The sequence below is a fragment of the Chiloscyllium plagiosum genome, chromosome 30 (genome assembly GCF_004010195.1).
Source record: "Chiloscyllium plagiosum isolate BGI_BamShark_2017 chromosome 30, ASM401019v2, whole genome shotgun sequence".
Taxonomy (NCBI): domain Eukaryota; kingdom Metazoa; phylum Chordata; class Chondrichthyes; order Orectolobiformes; family Hemiscylliidae; genus Chiloscyllium; species Chiloscyllium plagiosum.
The window spans coordinates 718,773-737,613 of record NC_057739.1 but is presented as its reverse complement, the minus strand read 5'-3'; the positions used below and the strand labels follow the sequence as shown (position 1 = coordinate 737,613).

The window sequence follows — 18,841 nt, the reverse complement described above, 5'->3', positions numbered from 1 at the left end:
GAGAAAGAAGCTCCATAAGATCCTCACACTTGTTGAAGATGAGGATGGAGAAGACAGAGGAGAGGGACAGCCCTTCAAATTAAAATTGTTCAGAGAGATATTAAAAATATTTGCCACACTGCACTGAATTACAAAACTAATTTATTTTATTTTTATCCAGAATATTAACACCTCAAATAGCTGGAGTTTATGAACCGTGGGCGGCACGGTGGCACATGCCTCACAGCGCCAGAGACCCGGGTTCAATTCCCACCTCAGGCGACTGACTGTGTGGAGTTTGCACGTTCTCCCCGTGTCTGCGTGGGTTTCTTCCGGGTGCTCCGGTTTCCTCCCACCATCCAAAGATGTGCAGGGTCAGGTGAATTGGCCATACTAAATTGCCTGTAGTGTTAGGTAAGGGGTAAATGTAGGGGTAGGGGTGGGTTTCGCTTCGGCGGGTCGGTGTGGACTTGTTGGGCCGAAGGGCCTGTTTCCACACTGTAATCTAATCTAATCTAAATCAATGAACATGTTTCTGTCCTGGAGGTGACAAATAGCAAAGTCCACTTTCTGTAGTTATGTGTGAACTCGCTGGTGACTGAACAGGAGGACTATCCAAGTGAATCCCTTCCCATACTCGGTGCAGGTGAATAGTCTCTTCCCAATATGAACTTGCTGATGCATTATGAGATAGGATAATTTGTTGAACCCAGTCCCACAGTGAGGGCATCTGAAAGGGTTCCTGAGTGTGTGAACACACTGATGGATCATCAGATAGTCTGAACTCTTATAGCACTTCCTACAGTCTAAGCATTTAAAATGTCTGTCCTCAGTATGAATACATTGATGGATCACCACATCCTGCAAAATTTTAAAGCATTCCACACAGATTGGACAATTGAAATGTCTCTCCTCAACGTGCACTCACTAGTGTAGACTGAGTTTGAATGACTGAATTAATCCTTTTTTTTAATATAGGGAGCAGGTGAATGGTCTCTTCTCAGTGTGAATCTGCTGGTGAGAAGAGCGATGAGATGATGGCTTGAACCTATTCCCACAGTGAAAGCACCTGTATGGTCTTTCATCAGTATGAACATGTCAATGGTGCATCAGTTCCCTGCAGCTTTTAAAACATTTCCTAAAGACTGGGCATTTACAAGGTCCCTCCTCAGTGTGGACTTGCTGGCGTATTGCGAGGTGTGATGACCAAGGTAAATTCCTTCCCTTGCAAACTGCAGATGAATGGTCTCTCCCCAGCATGAATTCTCTGGTGTACAGTGAATTCAGATGATGCCTTGAACCCTTTCTCATCTGAATGGTCTATCCTCCGTGTGAACATATTGATGGGACAGCAGTTCCCCATAACGTTTATAGGCAGTCTAAGCATTTAAAAAGCCTCTCCCCAGTGTGAACCACTGGTTGGTCATGAGGTGGGAAGAGCGAATAAATCCCTTCCAACACTTGCAACATGTGAATGGCCTCTCCCCACTATGACTGTGCTGACTGTTCTCTAGCTCAGGCAGGGATCCGAATCCTTTATCACATTCCCAGCATCCTCATGGTCTCTCCAAGTGTGACTGCGTTAGTGAATTTCTAGCTCAGAGTGGTCACTGAATTCCCTCCCACAGTCAACATATTTCCATGGTCTTTCTCTGGTGTGACTGCACTTGTATCTTGACAGGCCAAATAATTAGCTAAAGCCTGTCCACCCACAGAATATATGCAGATTTCTCTTCACTGTGAACCGTGCTTTTCTGCATTCATATTATAATTACATTCTGATTGTGATAAATTGGAATCCTCAATCAGATTCTGACGTGCTACCTCTGACTCAAATTCCTCCTCCTCTGGCACCTGTGTTGAAACAGAAAAAAGGGAGTGTAGGAACACCCACAAAATCACCATGGCTGTGACATTGAGCTGAATGAATATTGGAATTTGTTGGGCTGGCACTGAGAGAAATTCATCATGGAAACTACCGGAATATTGTAAAAATACGATTGGTTCACTAACGTCCATCAGGAAGGGAATCTGTCATCCCAGACTGAACGCACGCAAGACTCTGGTCTCCATGGGATGAAACAAAGAGGGATGTGAGTGAGCCAGAGACAAAGTAGAGAGATTGTCTGTATTTACACCTGACCAGGACTTGGGCAGAACGTCCAAAACTCTCAACCTTCACCGTCTAGAAGGACCAGGATCGGAAATGCATGTGGACACTATTGCCTCAAAGTTCCTTCTAAATCTCACACCTCACACTCATGACATGTCTGACATCCAGTACTGGATAAGCAGAAATATGCTCCACTGAAACGCTAGAAAGATGAAAGGAGCTGCTTCAGTCTCGGTTACAAACTCCACTCCGAGTCCCCAACATCAGCTCTTTCTCTCCTGCACTGTCTCATGCTGAAACAGACTACTAGTCAGACTGCTCTTTTTAGACTTAACCATCCTCCTGCCCTTCCAGCTATTCGGACACATTCAATGACCACTCTGATAAACCAGGGGACCGGGAGAAATTTATAATATAACAAAACATGACCCAAAAGTGATCAAAAGGGAAAAGAGAAGATCGATGGTGACTCAGTGGTTAGCACTGTTGCCTCACACCACCAGGGACCTGGGTTCAATTCCCACCTCAAGCGACTGTGTGGAGTTTGTACATTCTCCCTGTGTCTATGTGCTCTGATGCTCTGGTTTCCTCCCACAGTCCAAAGATGTACAGTTCAGGTAAATTGGCCAGAGAGTTCAGGGATGTGTAGGTTAGGTGTATTAGGGGTAAATTTGGGTGGCTTACTCTTCAGAGGGTTGGTGTGAACTTGTTGGGCCAAATGGCCTGTTTCCACACTGTAGGGAATTTCTGATTGTGTTCTGCAGAAGCTCAGAGGAAACATAAAGGTGACCTGTACAAAATGCTTAGGTATGTGAAATGCAAAAATACACAAGCATCAGCTTCAACATGCACTTCCTCATCACTGATACACAGTCACAGAAGTATGTGCCATCTCTAAGATGCATGCCAGTAATTCACCAAGGCTCCTCTAAAACAATCTTCTCATGATGTTGATTAAAAAAAGTAGATGCATGGGAACAATACTTAATGTAACTTCTCTGCACTGCACTGTGACTTGGAACAAAATCACCTCCTTTCACCATCACTGAGTCAAGATTGTAGAACTCAGTTCCTAATGGCACTGTGGGTGCCCCGACACCCCACAGACAGCAAACATTCAAGAATGCAGCTCCCCATCACTATCTCCTGGACAATTATCATTTGGCAATCAATGCTAGCAGAACCAGCAACACCCGCATTACATTACCAATTAGAAAAAAAATGACGAGCTATACTTCACTCAGGTTGAGCATTTGAAAAGGATATTATAGGAAAATGGATCCAATAGCTGTTTATGTTAAGGTCATTCAAAATTGTCACACAGTCTGTTTTCTCTTTAGTGCAATAAACTTGTGTTGTTTTAATGAAAGAACATTGGTAGCCTCATGTGAATATATCCAGTGACTGACCATCATCCTAACTAAATTGCAAAATAAAATCATCCAATCTATCAAACCTTTAGCTTGCGCCGCATTACAATAAATTGGGGTCATATCATTTGGAGAATGATCAGTGATCTCATTGAAACTTTAAAGATTCTTACAGTATGTTAATTGGAGTTCTCCCTTTGCTGTTAAGTCTAGAACAGGGACCATAGTATCAGAATAAGGGACTATAATGTTCTATGTTCTATTTAAAACTAGTGTGAGGAGGACCTTTTCACTCTAATGGAATTCTATTTGGAATTCATGGCAGGTTCATGGAAGCTCATTCATTGAGGATGTTCAGTCATAAAGCAATATATTCCTGGAGGTGGTTGACATAATGGGAAGAGAGACTACTGCAGGAAAGAAATGATCAGCCATGATTCAATAGAATGGTGGAGCAGGTTCGGGGGCTGAATGGTCCATTCCTATTCCAAGTTGAAGGGCTTTTCCCATCTCCTCCATTCTCAAGGCTAACAAGTGAGGAGCTAATGGACTTTGAGGACCATCTGATCAGTTACCTCTGCGATGTCCCTCCCTTCCCCAAGTTCACCAGGCCAAACTGCCTCTAAAGTTCTTCTTTGAAACCCAACTCTTTCCATTCTCTAATTCTCTCCTATCTTCGCTATGCTCTATCAGTGCTCATCTTGTCCATTTGACCACCTCATGGTTTCCTAAACCCGATTCGTAGGGTGTCCTCTCAGGGTCTATCTTTGGCTGCTCATATTTTTGATCCACTGGGCAACATCATTGAAATCAGTCCCAGATGAACAATAAGTATTAACAGGTGGAGGAGCAAATGAAAAACTGTGCATAGCAAATACCACCTGCCTCCGCAGGGATTGTGGAACCCATGTTGAACTATTTAATCAGGTCTGGCAGCATCTGTAAGGAGAGAAAAGAGCTGACGTTTCGAGTCTAACTGACCCTTTGTTGAAGCTGGTCAGTTAGACTCGAAACAACAGCTCTTTTCTCTCCTTACAGATGCTGCCAGACCTGCTGAGATTTTCAAGCATTTTCTCTTTTGGTTTCAGGTTCCAGCATCCGCAGTAATTTGCTTTTATCCATTATTTTGAACTATTTAATCTCACTCAAAACACTGTAGTGAAAGAAAATCATCCTCAATCCCCAGTGACAGTTCAAGAGAAGGATAGGATTTAACTAAAGACATTATTATAAGTACAAGAAAGATGTTCAGAACAGATTATTCTGGATGCTGTGAATGTTCTGCTCAATCTAAAAGTATAAATCACTATCTTCCGCATGCTTCTGCATTATCTAAATTTGGAATCCTAATCCGTCCAATTATCTGCTTCTTTCCAAAATCTCCTTCAGGGAAGGTGTTGATTTTCAGGTTCAGCTTCACATCGTTTCACCTAATATGATAAGCATTGACAGCAGGCAGATTCAATTCAGCCTTTCAAGCCTGCTGCACCAGTTAATGGCTGAGCTCATCTCAATTTCAAGTGGATTTTACCATCTACTCTCTATCACCCTTCAATCCAGTATGAACTAATAATCTGTATCTCTCCATTAACTTTGCTCAGTGTCCTCACATCCACCATATTTCATAGGGAATCATAGAATCAGGTAGTGAACCAAAGGTTATGGGGAAAAGCAGAATTAAGGTCTTGAGTTGGATAATGAGCTATGATCATGCTAAATGGCAGAGCAGTCTTGAAGGGCCGATGGGCCTCCTCCTGCTCTTATCTTCTATGTTCTTACATTTCAGTGACAGTTTCAATGATAGTACAAATTGTTTGCCTACTTTCACTGTATAGCCAAACTATCAAAAACCAAATCAAATGAGGGAAAGCTGATATGGGAGAACTGGCCATTCCCATTTCATTGTACTAGTGATTTTTTTTTAAACTTGAAAGCCTTTACCCCAAGGCAGTATATGTTAGCTATAATCAAATTGGACCTAAAACCCATGGAACCCCAGAATTTTCAGAATCTGTGTCTTCATGACCTCCTGAAAAAAAACAAGGACAATATATACAGGAGGCTGGAAGAACACAGCAAGCCAGGCAGCTTCAGGAGGTGGAGAAGTCAATGGGTGTAATCCTTCTTTGGGTTACACCCGAAACATCTTCTCCACCTCTTGATGCTTTCTGGCTTACTGCTTGCTGTGTTAGAATCATAGAGTCATGGAGATGTACAGCATGGAAACAGACCCTTTGGTCCAACATGTCCATGCCAACCAGATATCCTAGTCCCATTTGCCAGAAATTGGCCCATATCCCTCTAAACCCTTCCTATTCATATACATCCAGCCTTTTAAATGTTGCAATTGTCCTAGCCACCACTACTTTCTCTGGCAGCTCATTCCATACACCCACAACCTTCTGCGTGAAGAAGTTGCCCGTCGCTCCCTTTTATATCTTGCTCCTCTCACCCTAAACCTATGCCCTCTAGTTCTGGAGTCCCCACCCCAAAGAAAAGACTTCCTCTTCCAGCCTCCTGCTTGTCTACCTTGCATTTCAGCATCTGCAGTTTTTTTCTGTCTCTGCAGTGCATATAAGCAGTGAGTTCCAGAACCCTGCACGATCTGAGGAAAATAGACATTCTTCCTACCCACTCTATCTTACATTAAGGCACTGTTTTGTTGCATAGGGGTGCATCTGCATTTGATGATGGAGGTGATCTATCCTTCATTTTCTGTCATTGGTGAGGACTCACGTTCGGTCATATCCAAGTGAAGTGTACAGGAATTTGAGGCATAAGATGTAAGGCCAGGGTAGAGACTGAGCAAGAATTAAAAATTTACTCTGAGACTGCAGCAGCAGCAGTCTCTCCTGAACCCCCCCGGCGACCTGATAGACTCTCAGGAATTGGCTGCGGCAATGGAGAGACTTACCTTGAAGGTTGGGGTGGTGATTGAGGAGATCCGTGGGGAGATTTGTGCCCAGATCCAACCTACTGCATCCATGCTGTAGAAGCATGAGCAGGAGATCCAGGGCGTCGGAGAGAGGCTGAAGGAGGTGGAGGGTCAAACTAAGGCCTCGGAAGCTGCGATGGAGTCCTAATCCAGTTGGATCCAGGTGCTTGAGTGAGAGGTGCGGGCCTTGCAAAACCATATCGATGGCCTCGAAAATTGAGGTTGGAGGATAAATCTCCGAATTGTCGGTCTCCCTGAAGGTGAGGAAGGTGTGCAGCCAGTCAGCTTCTTTGAAAGCTGGCTGCTGAAGTTTTTGGGCCTTCACATCGAATCCAGCAGGCTACAGGTTGAAAGGGCTTATCGGGTAACAGTGCACAGGTCAGGCCCAGTGCAGCGTCCCCACTCGGTCCTAGTGCACTTCCACTCATATAAGGACAAGCAAAAAGTCATAGAAGCTTCCAGATCCCTGGGAAAAGATCAGCAGGCGCTGCTGTACAAGAAGTCAAAAAATCATGCTTTTCCAGGATTTCTCTGCAGCTGTAATTCGAAAGAGGAAGTTAAAAAGAGGCTGAGGAACCTGGGCATCCAGTACTCCATGAGATACCCCACAGTGCTCCATTTCAGCCACGAGGACTCAGTTTATACATTTGACTCAGCGAATAAAGCTAAAAACTTTGTGGACACTTCAAAATAGACAGATTGGCCTGAAGAATATGGTTAATGTTTGTTCACTTTTCTATCTTTCCCCATGTATTTCCTTTTTTTCTTCATTTCTTTCTCCCGAATACTTTCCTTTTTGGAAAGGGGGAAAAGGCCTTGGAATAAGTTGTTCCTTTTTTTTAATAACTGGATTTTCTGTTGGGAAATTTTGTGGATGTTCTTTGTTGTCTCTCCCCTTTTTTTTGTTTGTTCTGTTTCTCTTTTAGTCACAAGTTAGGGTGACATGAAGCCAAGGACGGGTGGAGTCTCATCCTGACTTTGTCTTTTTTCTGTTGATTTAAGGATCATTTCCTTGTATTTTTTCTGGCCTAAGGCTGAGGCACAGTCTGGGTTTGAAGGAGCTGTGAAGGAGGGGATTGGTAGGGTGAGTTCCCCCTATGGGCAGGGGAAGAATCTTATATTCAAGGTTTTATTGTTGGTTTACTTTGTAGTCTTTTGGTAGTAATAGTTGTTTATCGTTATGATAGAGTAGTTTTTGTATATATAATTCTTTGTCTCTATGAGTCTTTATTTACTCATGCTCAGTGCTTTGTAAGTAGGGTTCTCCCTCTGAGGGGTTCAAGGGTCTCTGAAAGGGATATGGCTAAGTGTCTTACTAAATGGTGCACTTGGAACATTAAGGGAAGTCATTCGTCTGTTAAAAGGGAAAAAGTGCTTTCTAGCCTTAAGAGGGAAAGGGTTGATATCGCTTTGTTGCAGGAAACCCATCTTGATGATGGGGAACGCCTGAAATTACAACAGGGGGGTTATGACCAGGTATTCTTTTCATCCTTTACTATTAAAAGTAGGGGAGTGATGATACTTATCCAGAAAAATCTTCCGTTCACATTATTAGAGCAGGTGAAAGATGAGCACGGATGGTTTGTGATACTTAAAGCCCTGATACATGGGGAGGAATATGGCATTTTAAATGTCTACTGTTCTCTGGTGCATCCCCTCAAATTTTTGATTAGTGCTTTCTCTAAGTTGAGTGCTTATGGAACACAGCACATTATTATGGGGGGGGGGATTTTAATTGTCTTTTGGATCTGAAGTGGACAGGATGCCTTGTGGGCCCCCAACTATTTCTTTACAGGCCAAGCAAGTGGTTCACTTATGTGAGGAGTTGGGGCTGGTGGATATTTGGAGATGTCTTCACTCTACCTGCTGAGACTTCACCTTTTTTTCAAATCCACATAAATGTCACACGAGAATTGGCCTCTTTCTGGCTCCCTCGGCCCTTCTGGATTCGATTATGGGTTGTAAAATTGGGAATGTAGCTATCTCTGACCACGCGCAGTATATTTGGAGGTTAAGGCTAAGAGTGAGGGGCTAGGTTTGCGGCACTGGTGTTTGGATCCTTTTCTCCTAAGGATTCCAAATTTATGGAATACGTTTTGAAGGAGTTTCAGGAATTCTTGACTATCAACTCAGACATGGGTAGTGGTCCGTCTATGCTATGGAAGACTGCTGAGGCCTTTGCTAGGGGATCAGCTATTTCCTATTTGGCTAGCTGGAAATGACAGAAGGATGAACAGCATCTACTTGAGACACGGTTGAAAGCCGCTGAGGCAGCACACTTTGCACGGTCTTTGGTGACTAAGCTACAGCTGATCATGGCCCTCCGGGCTGCTTTGAATTCAATACTGACCCAAAACACAAAGAAAGAGCTCGGTTTTGCTAGACAAAGGCTGTTTGAATATGGGGATAGGCCAGGGAAATATTTAGCATACCTGACTAGGAAATAGCGTGCTCCCCAATCCATTACTGCAGTAAGAGACAGCGTCGGGGTCCTTACATACAATGTTAAAAAGATTAATTAGGCTTTTCGGAGCTTTTCCTCTGAATTGTATCGGTCTGAAGGTTGCGAGGACAGAAGGGCTAAAATTGAGACCTTTTTAAGTACTTTGACCTCCCAGGGGTAACCTTAGAACAGGTCTCTCTCCATAATGCTGAAAATGTGTTGCTGGAAAAGCGCAGCAGGTCAGGCAGCATCCAAGGAACAGGAGAATCGACGTTTTGGGCATAAGCCCTTCTTCAGGAATGAGCAGGCTAAGGTAAAAGGTAGGGAGGAGGGACTTGGGGGAGGGGCATTGGAAATGCGATAGGTGGAGGGAGGTCAAGGTGAGGGTGATAGGCCGGAGTGGGGTGGGGGCGGAGAGGTCAAATCTGAGTTCATCCCTTGTGGTTGGAGGGTTCCTAGGCGGAAGATGAGGCGCTCTTCCTCCAACCGTCGTGTTGCCATGGTCTGGCGATGGAAGAGTCCAAGGACCTACATGTCCTTGGTGGAGTGGGAGGGGGAGTTGAAGTGTTGAGCCACGGGGTGGTTGGGTTGGTTGGTCCGGGTGTCCCAGAGGCCATTCCAACTGGTCAAATGCTTTCTCTGCATCTAAGGAAATCACCAACCCCTGAATCGATCGTTGCTGACAAACTTGAACTATATTCAGCAACCTTCTAATATTATTAGAGAATCTCCAACTCCTTATAAAGCCTCTTTAGTAATATGGAGCAATACCCTTTCCAATCTCAGCGCCACCATCTTGGATAGAATCTTGAAATGTAAATTTAATAGAGAGATGGGTTTGTATGAGGCACAATCCTCAGGAACATTCTTAAGAATTAAGGAAATATTAGCTTCTCTCAAAGATGGTGGTATGTGTTCATGCATATGGGAGTGATTGTACATCTCCAACATCAGCCCTGACAGAATTCCAATAAACTCCTTATAAAACTCACCTGGGAGACCATCGTGGCTAGGTGCTTTCCCACTCTGAGGTTGCCTAGCTGCCTCCTGTATTTCCTGAACTGTCAAGGGGGCATTATGGAGAGAACATTCCTGAGGATTGTGCCTCATACAAGCCCATCTCTCTATTAAATTTACATTTCAAGATTCTATCCAAGATCGTGGCGCTGAGATTGGAAAGGGTATTGCCCCATATTACTAAAGAGGCTTTATAAGGAGTTGTAGATTCTCTAATAATATTAGAAGGTTGCTGAATATGGTTCAAGTTTGTCAGCAACAATCGATTCAGGGGTTGGTGATCCCTAAGTTTGATCTGTTATTTGGGACTAACTTTGATCACTTGCTCGACAATATTAGGTGAGATCTCCAGAGATAGGAGGGACTTCCAATTTCATGGATGGGCCGAATATCTCTCATTTAAGAGGCATTTGGATGGTATATGAATAGGATGGGTTTGGAAGGATATGGGCCAGGCGCTGGCAGGTGGGACTAGATTGGGTTGGGATATCTGCTCGGCATGGCCGGGTTGGACCGAAGGGTCTGTTTCCATGCTGTACATCTCTATGACTCTATGAAGATGAATGTTCTTCCTCGTTGCTTTATCCCATGCGTATTCCCCTGTCTAATATTTCCCAGGTTAATGCTGCGGAAGCTTATGGGATGGTTTGGTTCCTTTGTCTGGCATCGTGGGCAGCCACTCATCAAACTTACTAAATTGCAGTTGCCTCAATGAGTGGGAGGAGTTGATTTCCCAGACATCTGGAGGTATCAATTGAGTTCCCTGCTGTCCTTTGTCTGTAATTGGGTAGGTAATGATCCAAACTCAATATGGCTGGATATTGAGGCCTCCCAGGCAAAGTGCCCTCTTATTAGCCTGTTGTTCATGGATGAGGACAGTTATGGACAATTGCCGGAACCCCATTGTCATTAGTACAGTCAAGGCATGGAGGGTGATGCATCAGAGTGAGGGTTGTTTACGCCTATAGTTGGCATGCCAGGGTTCCAACCAGGAATGATGGACTCAGGGTTCAAACTATAGTTAGCAAGAGGAGTTTCTAGTTTGGCAGACTTGTTTGAGGGGGAGGTTATGATGTCTTTTGAGCAACTGAGCTGCAAATATTGGTTGTCCAGCAGACATCTTATCTGTTTTTTTCAGGTTAGGGGTTTCATCCAGAAGAAGACTATGTTTCTCACTAAGCCCTATAAGCCCGATACAGGGAGGTTGTTGCTACGTTCCACAAGCTCCCTTTTGACTAGTGCCCTCCATCACCTGCGGATGGCAGGGCCTGGCAGGATATTAACTGGTTATGTGAGGTCTGGGAGTAAGAGCTGGGAATGGAGATCTCCTCTGAAACATAGGAGAACATATGGGTGAATACTTGAAAGATCTCAATCTGTAATAGGACGTGTGTTACACAGTTAAAAGTTCTGCACAGGGCTCATCTGGCACTAGACCGCCTGGCGAAGTTTAAAAAATGTGCATCTTCAGTGTGCCCCAAGTGTAAAATAAGTGTAGGTTCTCTTACCCATTGCTTCGGGACATGCCACAGACTCTGTGTTTATTGAAGTGCTGTAGCGGGAGAGATAGGACGGGTATTAAGGATTGAATAGTCCTCATTCCTGAAGAAGGGCTTATGCCCGAAACGTCGATTCTCCTGTTCCTTGGATGCTCCTGACCTGCTGCGCTTTTCCAGCAACACATTTTCAGCTATTGAGGACTGAAGTCAAAGTAGACCCAATATCTCTCCTCTTCGGTCTACCAAATTTACCATCTTTAGACGGGCATGGGAAGAAACTATTTAATGTTCTTGCATACTGTGCACGGAAGAATATTCTGATGACCAGAGTGTCTGAGAACCCGCTGGGCTTGCTGGGATGGCAGACATTAATTATGGAGCACATTCCCTTGGACTTTTCCACAAACATGGTGCACCACACAACAGAACATTTTTATAAGACATGGCAGCCCTACTTGAGTTATTTGGATATAGATTTGTCAGTTATCTTAACTAGGAAATTTGTTTAACCAAGATGATTAGATTTGTCAAGCCCTGGGCCCTGGAAGGGGCTCTCCTGAGTTAATAAAATGGGTATATATACCACGCCCTCGTTCCTTTGTTTGGGAGCTTTGCGCCGAGCATAGCTGTTCTGTATTTTGTGATTTTTTGGGGTTATTTTGGCTTTTCTTTCTTTTTTTTGGTGTTGACTTGCACAGTATTAGGGTTTGTTTTGTATTATAGGGTAAGTTAATAGTTAGTAGACAGTAGTTGTATTATAACTTGTATTTTTTTTATTATACTGATATTTGTTATTGATTGTATTTTTCAATAATTTTATATGTTTGTAAAGTTAAAAAAATGTGCTAATAAATATATTTACAAAAAAAATCGACTCTGAGGTTTGAGGCCTAACTCACTTACTTGGGACACTAGACAGAGGCAGAAAGGAGCCAGTATTGAAGGAGACTTAGGGATCAGAAACAATGCCAAAAAAGTGACTTCACAGGAAAAGTCGTAAGGTCATTGGTTGGTAAGTAACATCTAATATGAGTACCTGCTCTAAGTTACTTTCAGATTGTAGATAAATTGGAGAAGTATTTCACAGGTTAAAAACCAAAGTCTAGCTGGAAATGTAAAGATGAAATGTTAAAGCTCATGAAATAATTTTGAAATTAAGTGCTAGGTGATATGTTGTCCCTGTATGATGTGGGCCCCATCGTGGTTTATGTTGATCACAACTGTTGCAAGTGCTGTTTGCTTCAAGAACTCCGATTCAGTTAATAGGCTGATTCTGAGCTCCAAACACTGCATCACTTTTCAGAGGGGGAGGATTCACCTGGATGTATTATTTCAGGAGGGAGTCATACACTGCAGGTTAAGTCCTTCAAATTTGGCCAGTGGTCAAGGACAGGAGGCATGATGGGTTTTTTTTTCATTCTTACAAGGTAAGGAAAATCTTGAACCAGCTTCAAAGGATGTTGGAGTGGAGTGGGGTGGATTCAGCTATTATCATCTATATGGGGACCAACAACATCAGCAAAAGATTCTGTTTGGTGAATAGCAAGAATTAGAAACATGATTACAGAGCATGACCTCAATGGATTAATCTCTGGATTATTTCTGGAGTCATGTGCAAATTGGCACAAGTTAGAAAAGCAAAGATGCCAACAAGAGGCTAAAGGAGTTGTGCAGGAAAGGTATTTCGTTTTGTGGGGCACATTTCTCTGCATTTACAAGTGAAATTCTTGAGAGCTTAGATGGTGCTGTCTAACATTAACAGCAGATCTATTCACTTGTGAATTCACTCATGTTTCTGCAGATGTGATGACTGAGTAAATCCTTTCCCATACTCTGAACAGATAAATGACCTGCTACCAGTATGGAAGAAAGTGAAGACTGCAGATGCTGGAGAGTCAGAGATGAAAAGTGTGGCGCTGGAAAGGCACAGCCAGTCAGTCAGGATCAGAGGAGCAGGAGAGTCGACATTCCGGGCATAAGCTCTTCATCAGGAATGTTTGGGAGAGGTGGAAGGAGGGGAGATGAGGATACTGGGAAGTGATTCAGTATTTGCAGTACATCCATGGGAAGTTTATTTGTATTTACAGTGGGTCCCTGTGGAATGCCAGTATTTACAGTGTGTCACTGGGGGATTTTGACAGTGTTTACAGTGGGTCTCCGGGATTGTCAGTTTTTACAGTGGGTCTTGGAGGGGTAAATGCATGGCAGATGAAGTGCAATGGGGTTAAATGTGAGTTTGTCCACTTTGGGAGCAAATGCAGGAAGTAGTTTCTTGACTGGATGATCCTAGGTTGGGAAAAGGGGGGTTTCAGTCAGAGCTGGCTGTCCCTGTATACTGATCCCTGAGGGTAGCAGGCAGAGTCAGTCAGGGGTGAAGAAGGCAAATGGTATGTTCACCTTCATGGTGAGATGATTGAGGTGCAGGAACAGGGATGTTTTGCTGAAATTGTACAGGACCTTGTTGAGACCACCCCTGAGTATTATGTGTAGTTTTGTCTCCTTTATTGGAGGAAGAGTGTTCAGAAATAGGAGAAGTTATTCCCAGGATAGAGAGATAACATATGAAAAGATACTGAAGCAATAAGGGGTGTATTCACTGAAGTTCAGACAAAGGATAGGGGAACCTCACAGAAGTCTATACATTTTTAAAGGATAACTGTAAGGTCTAGACAGGATAACTGTAAGAATAAATTTCCTAATAACTGGAGGACTTGGAACTTGAATTCACATACAGGGTAGACTATGTAGGGCTGAGGTGAGGCGAAATTTCTTTACCTGGAGAGTGATGAGCTGTGAAATTCACTGTGACAGAAAGCGGATGACGCCAAACCATTGAATGTTTCCAAGGAGAAGTTTGCTAGAGTTCTTAAGGGCTGAAAATGTGTTGCTAGAATAGCGCAGCAGGTCAGGCAGCATCCAAGGAGCAGGAGAATCGACGTTTCAGGCATGAGCCCTCCTTCCTGAAGAAGAGCTCATGCCCGAAATGTCGATTTCCTGTTCCCTGGATGCTGCCTGACCTGCTGCGCTTTTCCAGCAACACATTTTCAGCTCTGATCTCCAGCATCTGCAGTCCTCACTTTCTCCGAGAGTTCTTAAGGCTAAAGGCAGCACATGTACAGGGAGACAGCCAGATCAGATGACTGAATTCAATGACCAGCCATAGTCATAGTTGTGGTAACACAAGCTTGAGTGGCTAAGTATTCTACTTTTGCTTCTAATTCATCTTGCTTGCTGACTTACATACTGTGTGATGAAGTGTGCCTTTCAGAGGGATTTGTTCTTCCTGTTTCTCTTGAAAGCAAGTTTTGCAAACCTGGGGATGAGTTGTTTGCTCCATACAAAGCGATTTAACTGGTTTGGGTTTTGTTTTAAAAAGAAGCAGACAAAAGAAGGACAAGTGGGCAGAGTCAGATTCATAGGCTCAGGGTTTCCAGGTTTTGCTTTCAGTTGGTGAAGCTGGAATTTTGGAAGAAGACCAAGCTGTCTTTGCTGTTGCAAAAGCTTGTGTTGTCCCTTTACTGCTAGCTTCAAGTTTTCAAGTTTTCCTTTCTATTGGCCTTTGCCAAGGGTGTTTATGGAATGCTACTAAATTGGAACAGTTAGGGAATAGCAGTTAAATCATAGATTATTCCATTTGTTTCAATACAGTTACAGTTAAGTCTCTTTTTTTTAGATTTAATTGTCATGTGAGGATAAAAAAAGTTTTGCATGACGCCTAGTAGCTGGACGAAATAAATTGCACCTGGAATCCACTTACCTTTAAATAAAAAAACTTAGGGTTTTGACTATATGCTTGATATATTCTGAGGGGTTTTGTCAGGTCCATTACAACAGGGGCCATGGCAAGCATTTCAATATGTATAGGGAATGTCGGGAATGCCAATATTTACTGGGGGCCACAGGCAGTACATCCGTATTTACAGGGAATCCCAGGAATATGTTAGTATTTACTGGGGATCCCGGGGGAATGTGTCAGTCTTTACAGGGCATTCTGGCAGTGTGTCAGTATTTACAGAGTCATAGAGTATTTGGCAGGACCAGATGAGGTGGACTGGAGCTGTTTCTTCTGGTACTTGGGTCTTAGTTCATGTTAGTGGGTGCAGTGGCTGTTTGGGAGGGTACATGGAATGTTGGCCTTTGTTGTGTGTGTGAGAGTGGGAGGGGAATGGTGAGGAGTGTTGGAGCATATGGAAGGTTTTATGGACAAGGCATTGCTGTAACTGTGAATGGAGAGCTGGGTACAGTTTGGTTTCTGCTTTGGGATGGGCGAGCTGCCCTTGCACTGTAAAGAGGTTTCACAAAAGGTTTTGTGGATGGTAGTTTACAGAGGTTTCTATGGCTCAATCCTGGGATGGGGAAGGTGGGGAAGAGTCCAGTATGTTTTGAATGTAATTCCATTGGATATTTGAAGATAGGAGCTGCCCTTATTGAATGTCCTAGGATTCTGAGAGGTTGAGAAATGGGTGATGCTGAGAGGTTGTTTCCCCTGGTGGGAGAATCCAGAACAAGGGGCATGGCTTCAGACTAGGGAGTCTCAATCAAAGGCAGGGAAGGGAGTGGGGGGTGGAATTCCTCCCCTTGCAGGGTTATGAGGCTGTGGGAACTCTCTTCCCCAGAGAGCAGTGGAGATTGAGTCATTGAAAGGATCCCTGGCTATATCTGACAGTTTGTGATAGACCATGGAGTCAGTGGTTATGGGGGCTATTGGGAAACTGATGTTAAGGCTACATTGATCCCATGGACTGGTGGGGCTGGAATGAGGAGCTGAGTGGCTTAAAACTGATTTACTATTCTCTAAAATCTGTGACACTCTACACTCCATCTGGTTGTTTAACTGTTGTTTGTGGGTAATATTGAAATTTAACTTGCTCAGTTACAGAACTGTTATAAAAGAGTTAAATATATTTTCCTGAAGAAGGGCTTATGCCCGAAACGTCGATTCTCCTGTTCCTTGGATGCTGCCTGACCTGCTGCGCTTTTCCAGCAACACATTTTCAGCTCTAAATATATTTTCAGTTTGTCAAGTGTCCAAAATATTGTTCTTAAAAATATAAATGATAAAAATCTGACCTTAACTAGACTGAATACTGCCCTAAAGTGGTGGGTCTTTAATGCAGGACCACCATGGGGCCGGAATATTGCCTGGGGAAAATCCGTTTGACATTTTCCCAAGGTATCCCGTTGCAAGAACAGAGAAAAGCTCCCAACTCAGGGAAGGGCAGACTGTGCAGCTTGTGATATAAGACAACACAGGAAGATTCAGGCCATATGTTTCTCTCTCAGAGGAGAGAGTCCTAGCAGCTCATCTCCAGCATGTAGGCTGAGATTCAGGGCTGGGATTCAGGGAAGTGAGTGGATCAGTGCAAAAGCAGAATGTTAAAAATGACACAACACCAGGTTATAGTCTAACAGGTTTAATTGGAAGCACACTAGCTTTTGGAGCGCTGCTCCTTCAACAGGTGGTTGAAGCCCCCATAACACTGACTCCATGGTCTATCACAAACTGTCAGATATAGCCAGGGATCCTTTCAATGACTCAATCTCCACTGCTGTCTGGGGAAGACAGTTCCCACAGCCTCATGACCCTGCAAAGGAAGGAATTCCCCCTCTTCCCTGCCTTTGATGGGAGACTCCTTACTCTGAAGCCATGCCCCTGGTTCTGGATTCTCCCACCAGGGGAATCAACCTCTCAGCATCACCCCTTTCTCATCCTGGGATATTCAATAAGGGCACCTCCTATCTTCAAATATCCAACCACCTGCTGAAGGAGCGGCACTCCGAAAGCCAGTGTGCTTCCAATTAAACCTGTTGGACTATAACCTGGTGTTGTGTGATTTTTAACTTTGTACATCCCAGTCCAACACCGGCATCTCCAAATCAAAAGCAGAATGGTCGCTTCTGGAGGTAGGAGTTTAATTTTTTTAGAAAGTGCTTTATCTCGATTTCTCTTGATGTTCTGAACAATCTCCCAGGCTGTACTTTCTTATGCACTTTGCGTTTGCTGCACTTACACTGTGGCTTTTTTTTTTAGAAAAATACTTTTTCTGTTGACCCTGTCTTATCACTCCCTGGGCACAGATTGATTTTACAGGACTGGGGCTGGTGCATATTCTCACAGGGATACACAGCGACTATTCACAGAGAGCTGGGGAACAATTGTTTCCCATTGTGTCTGTTTAAACAGTCGCTTTAGCAAATCCAAACTCAACTGCTTCACTCGAGAAGTAACCTAGGTCTCCATTTCAGTTACTGAACATCCACAAAACCTTTTGTGAAATGCCCAACGTCTTCCAATCGAGAGGAAGCAAATGAAAGAAAAATTGTTACTACATTGGATCTGAGGCTTGGAGGATGGAGTGGTGAGTCAGAGTCACAGCTGTTCAGAGAAACCACTTGGGATTTCTAGAGCAATGTCTTAGCCACTCGGCTAGTATACTAGACCTAGGCAGTGCTCAGCAGTTTAACTTTTCCAATCACTGGTGCTGCACCATGCACCATCTCCTGACAATGCCCATTGTAATGGTTTTCTTTAAATTCACAAAATTAAAACGATGACAGAGACCATTAGTTTAATAAAAACAGGAGTTTCTGGTGAAGCTCAGCAGGTCCAGCAGCATCTGTGGAGAGAAATCAGAGTTAACATTTCAGGTTCAGTGACTCTTGTTCAAACGATTTCACACTTTAACCTTTTAACATTTTTACAGCAGCTATAATTGAGCACTAATTAAATTCCAGTGTTACTAGCAAACAATTGTTAAACAACCAGGTGGAATTTAGAATATCATAAGATTTTAGGAGACAGAAAATCAGGTTTAGGAAGGGTCTCAGGAAGGGTCACCAGATCCAAAACATTAACTCTGATTTCTCTTCACAGGTACTGCCGCTTTCCCAGCAACTACTGCTTTTGTCACTGGTTTGCAGCACTCCACAGTTCTTTTGTTTTGGTTTACTATTACAATGACTTGCTCTATCTAGAATGAATACCCTGTGACACGATATGTTGAGATCATTTATAAATTGCATGCGACTCATATTTACAAATTATTCTTTATCATCTGAAGGGTCATTGCTCCAAAGGAAATTTATTGAGAATCTGTGTATTTGGATACAGATTTCTGCAAAGAAGGATTGTGAGATCTGCTGCATAATTGTTTTCCCCAGTGATGTTTATGGTCAAACTGATGTGGAGAATGTATCCCATTTCCTGCTCCACTCTCCTCCACCCACTCACTTTCCTTTTAACCTGTGCAAAGCCTGTTAGATTTTGAACACTTTTCCATTGTGGTGGAAAAGCACAGGCCTGAAATGTTATCTTCACTTCTCTCCCAGAAATTGGGATCACTTTAAGATAAAACTACAAAGATGAGAGTTCATGTGAATGTTGATATGAAACAGTGAACTGGCACTTCTCCAGCAATCCTGCTAAGAAATTATGATGTTTTTTTTTCAGATCAAGACAAATTGAGCTCAGCCTAGGTTACCATT

General features: G+C 43.4%; 1 protein-coding gene across 2 annotated transcripts in view; it reads left to right on the top strand.

Moving 5' to 3' along the window:
- Window positions 1–18,305, top strand: part of LOC122564684 (gastrula zinc finger protein XlCGF7.1-like) — a 28,913-nt gene extending 10,608 nt beyond the window's left edge. The window contains exon 3 of one of the 2 annotated variants that reach the window (XM_043719782.1): window positions 18,231–18,305. The gene's annotated coding sequence lies outside the window, so the exon portion shown is untranslated. Of the gene's footprint in view, window positions 1–957; window positions 2,625–18,230 lie in introns of those variants that run through there. The other variant, XM_043719781.1, reaches the window with a different exon arrangement.
- Window positions 18,306–18,841: the final 536 nt, after the last annotated feature.